General features: G+C 36.3%; 1 pseudogene; it reads right to left on the bottom strand.

Annotated features, from left to right (window-relative positions):
* LOC129521468 (spliceosome-associated protein CWC15 homolog) overlaps positions 1-15,041 on the bottom strand; it is a 116,756-nt pseudogene that overhangs the window by 61,248 nt on the left and 40,467 nt on the right.

Genomic DNA, 15,041 nt, shown 5'->3' with positions numbered 1-15,041 from the left:
TTGTTGATACCAGCATTGTGAGTAGGGGCTCCCTGCTCAGCTCAATGAAGAGTCTGCTTAAGACTCTTTCTCCTTCTCCCCTTAGCTGGCTCTCTCTCTCAAATAAAGAAATAATAATGATGCTTCCTTCAAACCCCACAACTTTTTGTTGCTTTGTCCACTGATGCAATTATACTTCCCTATCTTTGGCCACAATTTGTATTGTGCTATTCCCAAAACAATTGTGGCCTTGGTATATGACCTTCTGATAGAGGGGTTCATTAGAAACTCCTGCAGTCACTCATCACTCCTTTCTAGTTGCCATTGTCATCTAAGCTTTCGATTTTTCTATCTCCCATCATCTTTTAATTGAAGATACTTTACAAGTCACCAAGAGAAGTAGTTAAGTTGTCAGCTTTAGACAAGCATCCTCCAAATCTCAACATTTCATGATTTCCTATGACATAAGTATAAGGACAAATACAACAGTAATCAGAGGAATACAGCACTAATTCTGTAGGTCACAGATCAACTATTTTTTTTAGCACACAATTCATTTTTTGGTTAAGTTCAACCAATTTTTTTCAAGATTAATTAGCCCCTACCAGCTAATAAGCTTTAAGCATATATCATGTGCATTTGCTTTCAAGCCATATCTATGAAATGATTTTGTATCTTTACTTCCATCCTGCTACTTAAATTGATTCTATGCAAATAGTAAAACAATACAAAAATACATGGCAAAAGAGGCATTATTCTGCACTACCCCTTTGCTCAGATGGTGAAAACAGTGAGTCAGCAGCAGTAGTGGGACCAGAATCAAGCCAACTAATTAATTCACTGTGCAACATTCATTGCATGAAAAATACAATACTTAGGAACATGTGTTCTACAATTCCACATTTTGCCTAGTCTACTCTGAGCTAATATGTCCTTGCTATTCCCAAGAATGGCAAAATCCATTAATTCAACTCTTCAACTCTATGTTAGACCAAAGTCAACAGGCCCCAAAACACCAATAAAGATTTCAACATAAAGCTATACTAAAAGTGATGTTAGGATGCAAAATTAGAATTCAGGATTTTGTAAAGTGGCAATGTTCACTACATACTACATTAATCATCCAGGAAATCTGATTATAATCTACCACATTAAATAGGCAGAGGAGGATTAGATGAGTGAGAAGCCCAGCTAGAGATCTGGAATACTAGCAGGGGCAGAGAAATGGTTTAGATTTATTGTAGCCTAAGCAAGACATGAAAGAAAGTTGGAAAGAGCAGTCGACCATCAGACTAAAATTAGAAGAGCAAGTTTCAACATGGAAGGAGCACATCAAGAACCGAAGAGCAATGGCCCAATAGGCCTTGAAAAACATCAAGCTGAATTTAATGACCCAGACAAGTTGCCACAAGACCTATTGATCCAGAAATCAAGTCTCTGATGAAGTATAAAGAGTACTTGGAACCAGAATGCCTCAATTTCAGTCTGGAATTGAAAATTCATGACACAGGTGACCTTAGGATAGCCTCTTGATCCCTCTGAGTCTTAATCCCCTTACACAAAAAGGAAATTTTTAAAAGGTACCTTGCAAAGTTGTGGAAGGTATTAGGTATTCATCAGAAAATGGTTTGTAAGATGTAAACCGACACACAAATGTAAAAGTTGTGGTGGTGGCATTATTATGGAGCTTGATTTTAGCAGTATTGACTTGATGGAATAACATTTCAAATATTGTCTGATACATTTTCATCCTGCCTAAGTCTTATTGACCTTGTGACCCTCTAGTCACTGAGGCTAAAGCATCTGCTACTGGAAGGCAGAAAATAAGGAAGTCATTGCTCAACCTTTACTTTTTTCAGTCATAAAAACTGTGATAGTCATGAATGCAATTGGTCTTAATTGTAAAAGTCATAGAATAAAGAAGGAGAAACGAGGTTTTCTAAGTCACAGAAGCTTCTCTTTAACATTAAAAACCAGTGATTAATTCAAGGCATCTGTTTTTTTCCTATAAGCAAAAGAATAAGAAATATATAGGACACAATGCAAGACCAATTTCCCATTACAAAGGAAAGCCTTCAAAACCATTCCTAGGCTGGATTAAGAAGGTGAGAGAAACAAAAGAGAATTCTATTTAAGTGAGGGCTTCTTTCAGGTCTTCCCATACGTCCTCCACAGGCGTGGGGTTTCATTTCTGGATTGAAAGAATGGGTAGGGGATCCCTGGGTGGCGCAGCGGTTTAGTGCCTGTCTTTGGCCCAGGGTGCGATCCTGGAGACCCGGGATCGAATCCCACGTCGGGCTCCCGGTGCATGGAGCCTGCTTCTCCCTCTGCCTGTGTCTCTGCCTCTCTCTCTCTCTCTCTCTCTGACTATCATAAATAAAATAAAATAAAATAAAAAAAATAAAATAAAATAAAATAAAATAAAATAAAATAAAATAAAATAAAATAAAATAAAATAAAATAAAATAAAATAAAATAAAATAAAATAAAATAAAATAAAATAAAATAAAATAAAATAAAATAAAATAAAATAAAATAAAATAAAATAAAATAAAATAAAATAAAATAAAATAAAATAAAATAAAATAAAATAAAATAAAATAAAATAAAATAAAATAAAATAAAATAAAATAAAATAAAATAAAATAAAATAAAATAAAATAAAATAAAATAAAATAAAATAAAATAAAATAAAATAAAATAAAATAAAATAAAATAAAATAAAATAAAATAAAATAAAATAAAATAAAATAAAATAAAATAAAATAAAATAAAATAAAATAAAATAAAATAAAATAAAATAAAATAAAATAAAATAAAATAAAATAAAATAAAATAAAATAAAATAAAATAAAATAAAATAAAATAAAATAAAATAAAATAAAATAAAATAAAATAAAATAAAATAAAATAAAATAAAATAAAATAAAATAAAATAAAATAAAATAAAATAAAATAAAATAAAATAAAATAAAATAAAATAAAATAAAATAAAATAAAATAAAATAAAATAAAATAAAATAAAATAAAATAAAATAAAATAAAATAAAATAAAATAAAATAAAATAAAATAAAATAAAATAAAATAAAATAAAATAAAATAAAATAATAAGAAAGAATGGGTAGTAGAAGCATCCTTCTCCTCAGCTGTACCTTGGGGATGTAAGAATAAAAGGGACTTTTTTCCTGCTTCCATCTAGACTCCCAGAAGAATGCAATCTTTCAGAATATAGTCCACCAATACTAAGGCATTGTAGAGAAAGACGGTTACAGACAGCGGGGGAGAAGGCAGAGGCAGAGAAAAGATCTGTGAGAGAAACATGCTCTTAGAGCCTATATGTATCATAGAGGAAAACCAGATATACCCAATTGCCCCACTGGGGCCTGCAGACTTGGGAAGAAAATATGGGAATTTGAAGAAACTTGACATTGGGTTGAGACATTAGGTTGAGACATTTGCATTAGCTTTTGTCCCCTTCTCCTACTTTTCTTACTGAGAGGAATCTGCTCATGTGCCTAGAACCACCTAGCTCACACGACAGAGGGGGTCTACTGCCCCTAACTTAGGAAGTGTCTTGGAGTGGCATACAAAATTAGCAATAAAAAGCTGTGTTCTCTAGCAGAGTTGAGTGCCATTTATCTTTGACATTTAGGAAGGGAATTTTAATTGGCTATGAACTATGCATTCTACTAAGCCCACAAAACGAATATAATATATACAGTTGTAATTTCTATCCTAATTTCTTTGTCCTTACAACAATGACCTAATTATATAGAGAAATGTGTAATTTGGGCTATTTTACCTGAAAAAAATATTCAGTTTATGAGGAAGATCCTAATCTCCTACAAAAAATACAGTATCTACAAAAATGAAGATAGAACTAAATGTCTGAACTATGTTCTGTTCTTTTCTTCTCCTTGGACTACATTAAGTGTCATCTCTGGGACAACCAAATCCCCTAAAAAGTCAATCAAAAAGTAGAAAATAATAGTTATACAGGAGGTTTTGAATTCTCTTTAAATGTGCATGCACATGGCATGTGCGCACACTCACACACACAAACACACAGACACACACACACCATGAGCTATTTAAAAACATTTGTACAACCTGCCCACATTATCTTTATCCTAAAATAAAAAATAATAATAATAAGATAACCTCTTAATAGATTCACCCTTATAGAACTGCTGAACTTTCAAATATTGAAAAATGAAACCCTGAGTGGCAAGAGTAGGGAATGAACACAGCCAAGCTCGTTATGAGCCTACCTTTTTGGCTTTTTTTACAGGTACAATGAACTCAAAGGTCTCAGGGAGAGAATGAAAACTAGGAAAATTGAAAGTTACAACTTCAAGCAGTTTCCATCAAACCACTTTCTTCCCAATTTGTTATATGCACCCAGCCAACCTCTTCAATGAAGGAGAAAATCTGTTTTTTCATCGGATACAGTGGGAAATCATAGCAAAGCGAGGAAGCATACTTCCAAGAGGAAAAACTACAAATTGCCTGACTTGGTGAATATTCAGGCAGTCAACAGACAATCTGAAATTGTACTTCTGTATCTTTATTTTTAACACAAAAATGCACCCTAAAATAAAAGTGTTCATGGTGTAATCTTATCTAAAATATCAACTTCTCTACTAATTCATTGCACTTCTGAAACTAGAATTGGGAAACATTTGATTTTGGATCATCTGACTTTCTTTTTTTTTTTTTAAATTTTTTTTTTTTTGGATTATCTGACTTTCAATGTAATTCAGTATCAATAAGAGTTTATTTGTGCTTTTCTACAAAGGTTTCACAATTCTGTAAAAATCCAGCTTTTATATGTCCAATGAGTTGTTGTGTAAAAAAAAAAAAAAGGAAAAAAGGCACTATTAAAAAGCTTTTAAGACATAGCTCAATTTATGTAACTAATTTTTTATTCATTTTTCCATCTTTTGCATTCCTTTCAAAATGAAATCATAAGCTGAGTATGAATCTTGTCAATCTCTAGCAAACTTTCTTTCTCTTGTTCCTATATTTTCATGGCTACTGCAATATTTTTTTTTAAGATTTTCATTTATTTATTTAACAGACAGAGAAAGAGCACCAGCAGGGGGAGAGCAGGCAGAGGGAGAGGGAGAACTAGGCTCCCCGCTGAGCCATGAGCCTGATACAGAACTCAATCCCAGGACCCTGGGATCATGACCTGAGCCGAAGGCAGACGCTTAACCAACTGAGCCACCAGGTACCCTTGGCTATTGCGATCTTAATTTAGATTAATATTACCCTACTTGACCTATATTGTACATAAAGCAAAAAGACAGCTTTCTGGGAGTCTGCAATTGTTTAAAATGGTATGATCATTCAAACATAAGGTGAAAATCCCAGATGTGAGTTATTTACATGCTTCTACCTTTTCAACAAAGTAACATATGGATTAGATGTGGGATATATTACTTTTTTGGATATATAAATATGTATTAGTTTTTGTTTATTTTGTTTTTTGTTATCAACAAATCTCAACACCTTGCCTTTTAGATATAAATGGCTCTGAATAATCTAGGCAAGGAATTATAAGTCTCAAAATACCAAGCAATGAATAATTTTCCATTCAATTCTTTTGATTAGAGTTCAATAGTGGTAGCACAAAGCCTAGTGGTAAAAGGATGTTCTTAAAATAAATACTTTCCATTCATTTTTTTTCAGATTATAAAAATATCACTTGCACTTAGGATAGCTAGAAACACATTTTCAAAAAGAAGTTTATCACAATAACCCATAAATTACTACCTAGGAACAAAGAACTACCACTTATTTTTTATTTTTCTTTTTACAAACAGAAGGAAGTCAAAAATATTGAAAACTTCAATTAGCTGTCATGATCAAGGGAAAGGGTATATAGTTGTGGTGAGTTAGAAAATTTTTTCAAATGCCATAATATATGTATTGCTTTTGAAACCATAAAGAAATAAAATATACTAATCTGTCCAGCTCAATAATTAATGAATAAAGCATAATTAATGACTCAAGAACTCTCAGTACTCATTGGTCATGAGGATAAAGATCAATTTTATAGTAGGGGTGAAGTTATAGAAGGGATAGAACAGCATTTGAAACTTCAAATGTCTATACAAGGACCAAGCAGATAATATAAATAAGCAAGTACAAAAATCCTGTCTATAGAAGGCAACCAATTGACACTTAGTATTCAATTCTGGCTAATTGCTGCCATGCCAAAAAAAAGAAAAAAGGAAAAAATAAACTCTAGTGTTATCAAATTCCCCCACATTTGTTATTTTTGTTGTTCCTTCAAGAGAAACCAGATATTCGTATGTTTATATGACATCTTCCAATTTAAAATTTTTCAATTAAACATTTTTAAAACATGTCAGCCAATCTGCATGCCTATAAGCCAAACTTGGCCTGTCAATTATTAGTTTGTAGCCCTTCTTATCAAAGACTAAGTAGAATCTAGGTCAAATCTAGACCATATTCTTGATTTCTGGGACATTGCTGGAAAGTAAACTTCCAAAACAAAATTCAATATTGAAAAGAACCCTAGGCTTCACTAACTAGTAGGCAGATGAATAACCTACTGCCCCTCAAAGACATCCACACCCTAATCCCCAGAACTGGTGAATATGCTTTGTTCTTTGGGTTTTTTAAAAGATATTTTATTTATTTAGAGAGAGAGAGAGAGAGAGTGAGAGAGGGAGCACAAGCAGGGGATAGAGAGAGAGAGGGAGAAGCAGGCTCCCCACTGAGCAGGAAGCCTGATGCAGGGCTGATCCCAGGACCCTGAGATTATGACCTGAGCCAAATGCAGGTGTTTAACTGACTGAGCCGCCCAGGTACCCTCCGAATCTGTGAATATGTTACCTTACATGACAAAATGGACTTTGCAGTTGTGCTTACGGTTAGGGACCCTGAGATGAAAGATTATCCTGGATCATCCTGGTGGAATCAATCTAATCACACCTGTCCTTAAAAATAGAAGAGGAAGGCAGAAGAGTAGGTCAAAGAGATATGCTATGAGGACTTGACCTGCCATTGCTGGCTCTGAAGACAGAAGAAAGGAGCTATAAACCAGGAAACAAAGTGGCCTCTAGAAAGGCAAGGTAACAGATTCTCCCCTGGAGCCTACAGGAAACAAAAAAGCAAAACAAACAAAAAACACGGCCCTGCTGACAGCTTGATTTTAGCCGAGTTAGGCTCATATTGGGCTTCTGACTTACAAAACATAACACATTCATATTGTTTAGGCAACTAGGTTTATGATCATTTGTTAATAGCAGCAATAGGAAACTAATACAGTGATCCTAGCTTGATGTTTTTATAGATTAGGAAACTAAGGTCCAGAGTATAAAGACAAACCTTGTAGAAATATGCATTTCAAGATTCCCAGGCCAGTGATCTTCCCAGTGTACTTGCCCAGGTTGATTGCTTTTGTGTTTGTCTTTATGTGATTTTTCCCATAAGGGAAAAGTGATTAACTTGAAAAAGGGGAGAAGGAAGGGGGAGAGAGAAGGACAGAGAGCAAAAGAGAGAGGAGAGGGGGGAGGGACAAGGAGAGAGAAATACTCTGTTTAACTAGGACTTATAGAGTAATAACATTTGGTTTGGGACTCACAGCTAGATAAGAGGACAAATAAGTGGAGAGAAGAGATGTATTAAGATTAAAAATGCAAAGCTGCTTCAATATATAATCAGTCTACCTTTTTATTGTCACTTAAATGTCTGCCTCTAATCCTTAGCTGTCTAACCAGTTTGGAATTTGCAGAAATTTAAACAGCCTGGGCATGGGTTGCAAGTCCTGCTGTCTGTGAAGGATTTGTAAGGATCTGTTAGCCCAAGATTATGCACATTTTCTGTTGGCTTGGGTGTCAACCATCTGCAATATAACGGGAGCTGTGATATGCCTGCCGAGATCATGATTGCAATCACAGCTCAACGGCAAGAGCAATGCCAGAGTCAGCAGCGTGAAGGACATCAGAGCTCAAGCCTGCTTGGAAAATCTGTCCACTTTCACTTCTCTTCCCCCTTCCAGTGTGTAGTAGAAGAACAACCTTGGTACCACATACAGACTTCTCCCAAAGGCCCTACAATTAGTGTCTGTGCTGCTGGCACCTGAGCACTCATATAGAGAGACAGCTGGTAGGGACAGGAAATGCTTCTGTCCTCTGGTCCTAAAAGTACACAGTAAGTCTACAAATAAGGCTGTCGTTGTTTATTTTAGACAGATTCCACTAGGAAAAATATTCTGGGATAAGAACAAAAGGAAGAAAACCAAGAAAACCATATGACATGATCTGCCACTCTTTGTCTCAAAATGGCCAAAACTGACCACATCTCCAATCCTGTCTATACACTCAGAGCTGCTATAAGCAAAAGTATGTCTATGCCATGTCTCATCCCAGGCATACAGTTGAAAGGCAGAGTGGCTGCCCCTATTTTACTAAAAACTGACCTTGAGGATACCCAGAAATGCCCTTTCCTTGGCCAGGTAGGGGAAAGCAAATTGCTCAGCAGAACCCCCAGCGCATGATGGAGAAAGCTGAGCCCAATCCTAGCCAATCCTTCAAAGTTCATTAAAAATTCCATGTCCAACATTAAGATTTCCCAAACCATTTCAGCTCCCTCTTTTTTCAGTTCCCATTAATAGGCTTCTTCTATGAGTTCAAATCCTAACACCCAGAGTATTTCCCTATGTGCACTTATCAGTAACAGTTCAAAGTAGTCAAAGTAAATATATGTATATATTTGCAGGGAGGGGCAGACATAAGCAAAATATATATGCTTTTGGGTAGATGTTAACTAAAAAAAAAAAAAAAAAGAGTATAATGCCAGTTTCTAGCATGGCTGGTACTTAAGCAAGGTATTGGTAATCTCCCTCTCTCCGGCTCTTGATTGATTGATTGATTCATGATAGACATAGAGAGAGAGAGAGGCAGAGACACAGGCAGAGGGAGAAGCAGGCTCCATGCAGGGAGCCCGACATGGGACTCGATCCGGGGACTCCAGGATCGCGCCCTGGGCCAAAGGCAGGCACCAAACCGCTGAGCCAGGGATCTCTGGCTCTTGGTTCTGCTTTTCTGCTAGTTGGCTTCATTCTTACCTAAGTGATAGGAAGATGGCTACCAATAGCTTTGGACATATATTCTATTTTTTCATCAACCCCAGTAGAAAAGCATGCTTCTTTTCTAAAAGTTCCAGCAAAAGTCACAGAATTGAGTCAGTGGTTCTGAATGCCCTGGCTTAAACACATGCCTATCTCTAAACCACTCATCAGGTAAGACAATGCAACTGTTAATTTGGCTATGCCAGGATCCCTCTAAGATGTAACAATAGGTCAGTTCAATACTGACCACATGGCCCAAGAGTAGTTTGTTTCTCCAGAGAAAATCAGAGTGCTACATAAGGAATAAAAATAATGAATGCCAGGCTGGCAAAAACCACAAAAGTCCAAATTTTCCCTAATCCCTAGCCAGAGTGACAGCAGTAGTTCTACAAAAGAAGGGAACTCATGGATATGTTTTTCTCTGTTCCCAAACTTTCTGTAATGTTATTATATTGTCTTTATTTTTTAAACAAAGGTGGAAGGCAGGTAATAAAAGGAAAGAAAAGCAATGTGAAGTTTTAAATAAATGTAGATACGATAATGAAAGGGTCAAGGATTTTCTTCAGAACAGGAGAATCTCCCATTTGTAAAAGATATCACCCTTTTCAAACTCTCTCCTTGTATATTAGTTAATGTGATCAGGTTTAAAAGTCACTCCTTCCAAGGGTGCCTGAGTGGCTCAGTCGGTTAAGCATCTCTTGATTTCGGCTCGGGTCATGATCTCAGGGTCATGAGATCAATCCCTTGTGTTGAGCCCCATGTCAATCACTATATCAAGCCTCACATCAGGCCCCATGTCTGACCACGTGGGGCCCGGAGTTGGGCCTGTATCAGGCTACATGCCTGGCTCCACAATGGGTGTGGAGCCTACTTAGGATTCTCTCTTCCCCCCACCCCCAACACCACCTGCTCTATCTTTGTCTCTTTCTGTCTCTGTCTCTCTCAAAATAAATATATAATAAATTCACTCCTTCCAAAGATGATTAAATAAAAGAAATGGCATCATGAACTTGTCTTCCAAATGATTTCTACTTCATAAAATGTATTGCTCTCACACCAAGAGCATGACTCCAAAATAATTCAAGGAAAAGGTGTAGGATTTTTTCAAAAGCAAAGAAAAAAAATATTTCAACTGGCTCCAAACTCTATGGGAAGAGATCTAGAACTGTACAATTCCCTAGCCTCACAGATTCAAGCCCCTCCTGGATCCTGCTCCAATATGTCTCTCTAGTTTAGTCTCCTAGTACACCCAACCATGTACCCAACGCTCATCAATAATGGTTTGTTTGTACTCCAGCAATCATCAAGCATTCTTAAGACTCCTGCTTTTTTCCACTCAGTTCACTGACTGGGAAATGCCCTCAGCCTCCTCCTTGCCTATAAAGCCCTCCCAGCTTTAAAGCCCTATATAAATACCACATTTTCTAGGAAGCATTCCCTTATCCCCTTAAAGTATTTTGAGCTCTCAAAGGACCCTATGAATATTCCTCTCTGATCTTTTAGTCTGCCTTATATTATAGTTATCGCTCTAGGTGGGCAAGGCTGTATAATTTTCTACATATTTATAACCTTTACCACACTGAAGATTGCAAATAAACTGCCTATTTTATTTTATTTTATTTTATTTATTATATCATTGAGTAATAGAAGACCCAAAGAAAAGAAGAGTATTAGTATTAGGCACATAACATTTCCAGAGAAGCCTAACATTTAATTCCCTTCGCCTAGTAGCAAAATACAAGAAGAAAAGAGTTATGAACTCTACTAAATAGGAAAAAAAGATCTAAGAATGAAAGGGAGCTCTCCCTCACTATGATCAGACCTCAGCAATCATCTGAAAGAAGGAGGCGAGTTAAAAATAAAGCTCTCACCCAAAAGGCAGCCAGGATACAACCCAGTTACTTACGCTGAGCCAGCATCTTTCCAGCGCCACTTCCCAGGTGGTTAAATACAGCCATGCAGTCCTCTGGGCCAGAGCCTGAGCTAATTAGGGAGTCTCTGGAAAGGAACACAGAGACTTTTAATAAAAGAATCACCACAAGCCATTTCATTGGTATTATGCCTCTTCAAAATGCCAATCCTTTTCTCACCATCAAGCATCACCACACTAATAAACAGAGGAAAGAGGAGTTTGGGGTGACAATAATTCTGTGAGCCATAAATGCTTCTGTGATCTGCAGCACCAGAATTCTTTTTCTTTAAAGATTTTACTTATTTATTCATGAGAGACACACAGAGAGAGGCAGAGACACAGGCGGAGAGAGAAACAGACTCTTCGCAGGGAGCCCAATGCAGGACTCTCTCTTGGGACCCAGGATCACGCCCTGAGCAGAAGGCAGACGCTTAACCCCTGAGCCACCCAGTTGTCCCAGAATCCTTTCTTTAAAGAAAAAACAGAAGGGAAAGGTACACGTATTATTCTTCCATAGGTATGACTTGTAAACATCTAACTCAGTTGCTCTTTGACTCTTTCCATTGTTTTGTTTTGTTTTTTTTCCTGAGAGAAATAGCATCTCATTTAGGTTTTCCATGAAGTATTAACTTGAATGATAAAACAGATACCATTACAAAGTACATCACTGGAAAGGAAGCTCCTTATAAACAGTAGGGAGATGTTAGGAAAAGACAGCCTTGACTTTCTCAGATTATAAAAGTGATACTTAACCACTAATATTAGATGTCATTACAGCAGTAATGTCTAACACATCTGAACCAACTCTCATCAGTTAATAGGACAAAACTGTCCTCTGCATATTGGTGAGAGCAGGGACAGCCATGGTTGTGTTAACATTTTTGTTATTTTTGAATTATTGCTTGTGTTTTCAGAGAATCTCAAGGTTGATTACCTTAAAGATAATCCTGTCAAACCTTGAATCCAAAGACCATTAAACTTGAACACATAATTATTCCTTTAAAATTCCTGTAGTCATTTTTATAACTGACTGCAACTGTAGCTTATCAACTTTTTTGGCAATAATGATTATGATTCCTCATATATAAATAACACTTTGTAGCTTACAAAATATTTTTTCACAAATGAGATACTATCTAAATTCTCACAGTGGTATCTCTGTTAATTGCCCTAAGCTTATTTAACCACTCCCCAAATTGTAGTATTTCATAAAAAAACAAATATTCCAAATTTTCCCAATTTATTTTTACATAGTAAAACATGAATTTTTTAAAGATTTTATTTATTTATTCATGAGAGACACAGAGAGAGACAGAGACATAGGCAGAGGGAGAAGCAGGAACCCTACAGGGAGCCTGATGCAGGACTTGATCCCAGGACCACGGGATCATGATCTGAGCCGAAGGCAGAAGCTCAACCACTGAGCTACCCAAGTGCCCCAAAATATGATTTTTTTAAAGAAGGAAAGAATTATAAAAAGATCACATTTCAGAAATGTGAGTGCTTTAGTTCATTTTTAGCAACCCCTATGAAAGCATATGAAAGTATATAATACAATGCATTAGAACTATGGCATTCCAAAATTTCAAAACCTTAGCAGAAATATAACTTTAGTTTACTCATAAATTATAATTAAGGATCTTTAGTAGATACTTGCAAATAAATACAAGGCAACTTTAACAAAAGCACCGTACTGGAAATTATTTGGTATATGCAGAAGATACAACAGCACTAACAGGAAAGAACATTAATAAAGGCCAGAAGTAAGGGAAAGAAAGAATGATTGGGTAAAGTAGTCATCCTGATAATCAAAAATTCAAGTTTCCCAAAGCCCAACAGTCATGCCCAAACACAAAACAGGTAAATTCCTTATGTGGAATAATTTTGGAAGCCATGAAGAAGCTAACAAACACTTCATCAGATCCTTCCATTTGGCTAACTAATGCTTGAAATTCCACTAGAAATGCATTACTTTTGTTTGAGGATTTGGCCCTGTTATATTTCCATTCCTTTTAGGATATAGTGGGAAATGTAGGGTATATAATACAAGCTGCCCTTGGTTATCCATACTCTGTGTAAGTGCCAATCTAAAACAGGGAGAATTTTGAATGTGAGGAATTGATGAAGATGGATCATAATCCCACACTAAGAGTTATATGCTAAGCATTTTATAGCTACCATCTCATTTAATTCTCACATCAATGCTCTGAGTTAGGTATTCTTAACCACATTTTATATACAAGGAAACCAGGGTTCAGAAAAGTTAGATGGATTTACTGAAGGCTCCAGAGGAACAAATAAGAACCTAGGGTCAGAGTTGGACCATTAGGAAAGATAAACTGACACTACACTGATACTAAGCCAATGGCTTTGGGTTCCTTAAAAAGAAACCTCAGTACTGAAAGAATTAACACTGAAGCATGACTGACTCGTTAAGTGATAAAGTGGCCCCAGGTCTGAATCTAGAAGAAAATAAGCAGGAAGACCAACAAAGAAAATGTCTCTCTCTTCTCTTTGCTTTCTCCCCCATGCCCCACCTTTCTCCCTTCCTCCTTCCCCCACACCTTTCTCTCTCTCACATACACCACTTAAATTCAAAGCACACTGATAAAGAGATAGAAAATTTAAACTGCCCAATAAGCAATGCATTTATAATTACACTTCCTAATTCTTTAGGATTCTGACACAACAAGGGTACATATTTACAGAGACAAAGGGAATTGAGTGTAAGAGGAATTTTAATTCATGGCAAGAAGAAGGTCATCAAAAAATAAATGGCACTGAACTTTGCCTCAGTTTGAACAAAGGACAACCAGCATGTGGGAAGCTCCATAAATATAACTGGTATTAAAACGTAATCAGGTCTGATAGCAGGATATTTCCTGGTTTTGCCAAGCAAAGATGTTAGATAATTTAATATTGATATTAACAAAGATGAAGGGAGTGGTTATTGGAATTTCATTTTGTTAAGAATTTCCCTAGAGGGTTTTATATTCTTAAACAATAGCATTTTATCCAGAAGAGCTTTAGATACCACAAAATAAAGCCAGATCATGCAAGATGGAAATTGGTCAACTACATCTGACTCCACTAATTATGCAAATTTTTAAGACAGTAAATAGAAAATAATGTTAAATATGAATAGTCACATGCATCAAAAACAGTAGTATTAAAAATGACTGGAAATCCAAAGGAAGAAAACAAATCCTGGAATATGCCAACTCAGTCACTGAAAATATCATTGTTAGACTGATTTTCCAATGCTAATACCTGTTTCCAATCAGGTAAATGATTGGTAGATCATCAGATCCTTTTGTGAGGATTTATTGTGTTTTTCTTAATAAATAAAAGTTTTTAACTCCCTGGAAAACTGAAAATAACCAAAGTCCTATAATAGAAAAAAGGAAAGCAAGGTTTAATTAAAAGAAAGAAAGAGAGACAAAGAGAGAGAGAGAGGGAAAGAAGAAAGAAAGAAGAAAGAAAAGAAAAAGAAGGAAGGAAGGAAGGAAGGAAGGAAGGAAGGAAGGAAGGAAGGAAGGAGGGAAGGAAGGGATCCCTGGGTGGCGCAGCGGTTTGGCGCCTGCCTTTGGCCCAGGGCGCGATCCTGGAGACCCAGGATCGAATCCCACATTGGGCTCCCGGTGCATGGAGCCTGCTTCTCCCTCTGCCTGTGTCTCTGCCCCTCTCTCTCTGTGACTATCATAGATAAATAAATAAATAAATAAAAATAAAAATAAAGGAAGGAAGAAAGAAAGAAATTTGACCAAATTTTAGGACTTATTCTCCTGGTATTTTTTTTTTAAGATTTTATTTATTTATTCATGAGAGACACACGAGAGACACACAGGAGAATGAGGCGGAGACACAGGCAGAGGGAGAAGCAGGCTCCCTGCAGGGAGCCCAACACAGGACCCAATCCCAGTCCTCAGATTCACACCCTGGACTGAAGGCAGCACTAAACCGCTTAGCCACAGAGGCTGCCCTCTCCTTGGTATCTTAAACCAAGCACTCCAACTCTTATACATCATGTATTTCCACCTATA

Source organism: Nyctereutes procyonoides, unplaced genomic scaffold, assembly GCF_905146905.1.
Source record: "Nyctereutes procyonoides isolate TBG_1078 unplaced genomic scaffold, NYPRO_anot_genome, whole genome shotgun sequence".
NCBI classification, from domain to species: Eukaryota; Metazoa; Chordata; class Mammalia; order Carnivora; family Canidae; genus Nyctereutes; species Nyctereutes procyonoides.
Note: the sequence above shows the minus strand (reverse complement) of the source record. Positions and strands in the feature narration are given on the sequence as shown.